Raw genomic sequence first — 5,343 nt, 5'->3', positions numbered from 1 at the left:
CACTTCCTCCATGGGAGTAATTCTCAAACAGTCTACGCTTTGATCGTACAATGGAAGACAAGTAGTAGTTTCCGATACACATCTGGAGGCATTCTGTAATCTGTGGAGTATCAGAGTGTTGATGAAACGCAGAAGTTGCATCGGGATTGAATACAAATGTCACCATGCATACTCTCCTTCATAAAAGTAAAGTCTCAAACAGACTACGCTTTGATCGTTCCCTGGAAAACCAGTAGTAGTTTCCGATGCACATCTGGAGGCATTCTGTAATCTGTGGACTATCAGAGTGTTGGTGAAACCCTAGAATTGCGTCGGGATTGAATACAACAGTCACCATGCGCACTTTCCTCCGTGGGAGTAATGTCTCAATCAGTCTACGCTATGATCGTTCCCTAGATGTCCAGTAGTAGTTACCGAAGCACATCTGAAGGCATTCTGTAATCTTTGGACAATCAGAGTGTTGATGAAACACAGATATTGCATCGGGATTGAATACAACAGTCACCATGCGCACTTTCCTCCATGGGAGCAATGTTTCAAACAGTCTACGCTTTGATCATTCCCTGGAAGACCAGTAGTAGTCTCCGATGCACATCTGGAGGCATTCTTTATCTGTGGACCTTCAAAGTGTTGATGAAACCCAGAAATTGCATCGGGATGAATACAACAGTCACCATGCGCACTTTCCTCCATGGGAGTAATGTCTCTATCAGTCTACCATTTGTTCGTTCCCTGGAAGACCAGTAGTAGTTTACGATGCACTTCTGGTGACATTCTGTAATCTGTGGACTATAAGAGTGTTGATAAAACACTAGAATTGCATCGGGATTGAATACAACAGTCACCATGCGCACATTCCTCCGTGTTAGTAATGTCTCAAACAGTCTACGCTTTGATCGTTCCCTAGAAGTCCAGTAGTAGTTTCCGATGCACAATTGGTGGCATTCTGTAAACTGTGGACTATCAGACTGTTGACGAAACACAGAAATTGCATCGGAATTGAATACAACAGACACCATGCGCACTTTACCTTATGGGAGTAATGTCTCAAACAGTCTACGCTTTGATCGTTCCCTGGAAGACCAGTAGTAGTTTCCGATTCACATCTGGAGGCATTCTGCAATCTGTGGACTATCAGAGTGTTGATGAAACACAGAAATTGCATCGGGATTGAATACAACAGTCACCATGCGCACTTTCCTCCAAGGGAGTAATGTCTCAAACAGTCTACGCTGTGATCGTTCCCTGGAAGACCAGTAGTAGTTTCCGATGCACATCTGGAGGAATTCATTAATCTGTGGACCTTCAAAGTATTGTTGAAACACAGAAATTGCCTCGGTATTGAATACAACAGTCACCATGCGCACTTTCCTCCATGGGAGTAATGTCTCAGACAGTCTACGCTTTGATCGTTCCCTGGAATACCAGTAGTAGTTTCCGATGCACATCTGGAGGCATTCTGTAATCTGTGGACTATCAGAGTGTTGATGAAACACAGATATTTCCTCGGGATTGAATACAACAGTCACCATGCGCACTTTCCTCCATGTCTGAAACAGTCTACGATTTGATCGTTCCCTGGAAGACCAGTAGTAGTTACCGATGCACATCTGGAGTCATTCTGTAATCTGTGGACTATCAGATTGTTGATGAAACCCTAGAATTGCGTCAGGATTGAATACAACAGTCACCATGCGCACTTTCCTCCGTGGGAGTAATGTCTGAAACAGTCTACGCTTTGATCGTTCCCTGGAAGACCAGTAGTAGTTTCCGATGCACATCTGGAGGCATTCTGTAATCTGTGGACTATCAGAGTGTTGATGAAACCCTAGAATTGCGTCGGGATTGAATACAACCGTCACCATGCGCACTTTCCTCCGTGGGAGTAATGTCTCAAACAGTCTGCGCTTTGATCGTTCTCTAGATGTCCAGTAGTAGTTACCGATGCACATCTGGAGGCATTCTGTAATCTTTGGACTATCAGAGTGCTGATGAAACACAGTAATTGCATCGGGATTGAATACAACAGTCACCATGCGCACTTTCCTCCATGGGAGCAATGTTACAAACAGTCTACGCTTTGATCATTCCCAGGAAGACCAGTAGTAGTTTCCGACGCACATCTGGAGGCATTCTTTATCTGTGGACCTTCAAAGTGTTGATGAAACCCAGAAATTTCATCGGGATGAATAAAACAGTCACCATGCGCACTTACCTCCATGGGAGTAATGTCTCTAACAGTCTACCATTTGTTCGTTCCCTGGAAGACCAGTAGTAGTTTACGATGCACTTCTGGTGGCATTCTGTAATCTGTGGACTATAAGAGTGTTGATGAAACACTAGAATTGCATCGGCATTGAATACAACAGTCACCATGCGCACTTTCCTCCGTGGGAGTAATGTCCAAACAATCTACGCTTTGATCGTTCCCTAGAAGTCCAGTAGTAGTTTCCGATGCACAATTGGTGGCATTCTGTAATCTGTGCACTATCAGACTATTGACGAAACACAGAAATTGCATCGGAATTGAATACAACAGACACCATGCGCACTTTACTGTATGGGAGTAATGTCTTAAACAGTCTACGCTTTGATCGTTCCCTGGAAGACCAGTAGTAGTTTCCGATTCATATCTGGTGGCATTCTGTAATCTGTGGACTATCAGAGTGTTGATGAAACACAGAAATTGCATCGGGATTGAATACAACAGTCACCATGCGCACTTTCCTCCATGGGAGTAATGTCTCAAACAGTCTACGCTGTGATCGTTCCCTGGAAGACCAGTAGTAGTTTTCGATGCACATCTGGAGGAATTCTGTAATCTGTGGACCTTCAAAGTATTGTTGAAACACAGAAATTGCCTCGGTATTGAATACAACAGTCACCATGCGTACTTTCCTCCATGGGAGTAATGTCTCAGACAGTCTACGCTTTGATCGTTCCCTGGAATACCAGTAGTAGTTTCCGATGCACATCTGGAGGCATTCTGTAATCTGTGGACTATCAGAGTGTTGATGAAACACAGAAAATGCATCGGGATTGAATACAACAGTCTCCATGGGCACTTTCTCCCATGGGAATAATGACTCAAAGAGTTTACGCTTTGATCGTTCCCTGGAAGACCAGTAGTAGCTTCCGATGCACATCCGGAGGCATTCTGTAATCTGTGGATTACCAGAGTGTTTAGGAACACAGAAATTGCTTTGGGATTGAATACAACAGTCACCATGCTCACTTCCTCCATGGGAGTAATTCTCAAACAGTCTACGCTTTGATCGTTCCCTGGAAGACCAGTAGTAGTTTCCGATGCACATCTGGAGGAATTCTTTAATCTGTGGACCTTCAAAGTACTGTTGAAACACAGAAATTGATTCGGTATTGAATACAACAGTCACCATGCGCACTTTCCTCCATGGGAGTAATGTCTGAAACAGTCTACGCTTTGATCGTTCCTGGAAGACCAGTAGTAGTTTACGATGAACATCTGGAGGCATTCTGTAATCTGTGGACTATCAGACTTTTGATGAAATACAGAAGTTGCATCGGAATTGAATACGACAGGCACCACGCGCACTTTCCTCCATGGGAGTAATGTCTCAGACAGTCTACGCTTTGATCGTTCCCAGGAAGACCAGTAGTAGTTTCCGATGCACATCTGGAAGCATTCTGTAATCTCTGGACTATCAGAGTGTTGATGAAACACAGAAAATGCATCGGTATTGAGTACAACAGTCACAAAGCGCACTTTCCTCCATGAGAGTAATGTCTCAAACAGTCTACGCTTTGATCGTACAATGGAAGACAAGTAGTAGTTTCCGATACACATCTGGAGGCATTCTGTAATCTGTGGAGTATCAGAGTGTTGATGAAACGCAGAAGTTGCATCGGGATTGAATACAAATGTCACCATGCACACTCTCCTTCATAAAAGTAAAGTCTCAAACAGACTACGCTTTGGTCGTTCCCTGGAAAACCAGTAGTAGTTTCCGATGCACATCTGTAGGCATTCTGTAATCTGTGGACTATCAGAGTGTTGGTGAAACCCTAGAATTGCGTCGGGATTGAATACAACAGTCACCATGCGCACTTTCCTCCGTGGGAGTAATGTCTCAATCAGTCTACGCTTTGATCGTTCCCTAGATGTTCAGTAGTAGTTACCGAAGCACATCTGGAGGCATTCTGTAATCTTTGGACAATCAGAGTGTTGATGAAACACAGATATTGCATCGGGATTGAATACAACAGTCACCATGCGCACTTTCCTCCATGGGAGCAATGTTTCAAACAGTCTACGCTTTGATCATTCCCTGGAAGACCAGTAGTAGTTTCCGATACACATCTGGAGGCATTCTTTATCTGTGGACCTTCAAAGTGTTGATGAAACCCAGAAATTGCATCGGGATGAATACAACAGTCACCATGCGCACTTTCCTCCATGGGACTAATGTCTCTATCAGTCTACCATTTGTTCGTTCCCTGGAAGACCAGTAGTAGTTTACGATGCACTTCTGGTGGCATTCTGTAATCTGTGGACTATAAGAGTGTTGATGAAACACTAGAATTGCATCGGCATTGAATACAACAGTCACCATGCGCACTTTCCTCCGTGGGAGTAATGTCCAAACAATCTACGCTTTGATCGTTCCCTAGAAGTCCAGTAGTAGTTTCCGATGCACAATTGGTGGCATTCTGTAATCTGTGCACTATCAGACTGTTGACGAAACACAGAAATTGCATCGGAATTGAATACAACAGACACCATGCGCACTTTACTGTATGGGAGTAATGTCTCAAACAGTCTACGCTTTGATCGTTCCCTGGAAGACCAGTAGTAGTTTCCGATTCATATCTGGTGGCATTCTGTAATCTGTGGACTATCAGAGTGTTGATGAAACACAGAAATTGCATCGGGATTGAATACAACAGTCACCATGCGCACTTTCCTCCATGGGAGTAATGTCTCAAACAGTCTACGCTGTGATCGTTCCCTGGAAGACCAGTAGTAGTTTTCGATGCACATCTGGAGGAATTCTGTAATCTGTGGACCTTCAAAGTATTGTTGAAACACAGAAATTGCCTCGGTATTGAATACAACAGTCACCATGCGTACTCTCCTCCATGGGAGTAATGTCTCAGACAGTCTACGCTTTGATCGTTCCCTGGAATACCAGTAGTAGTTTCCGATGCACATCTGGAGGCATTCTGTTATCTGTGGACTATCAGAGTGTTGATGAAACACAGAAAATGCATCGGGATTGAATACAACAGTCTCCATGGGCACTTTCTCCCATGGGAATAATGACTCAAAGAGTTTACGCTTTGATCGTTCCCTGGAAGACCAGT

This window comes from Schistocerca gregaria, chromosome 3 (genome assembly GCF_023897955.1).
Source record: "Schistocerca gregaria isolate iqSchGreg1 chromosome 3, iqSchGreg1.2, whole genome shotgun sequence".
NCBI classification, from domain to species: Eukaryota; Metazoa; Arthropoda; class Insecta; order Orthoptera; family Acrididae; genus Schistocerca; species Schistocerca gregaria.
This window is presented reverse-complemented; position numbering follows the sequence as displayed.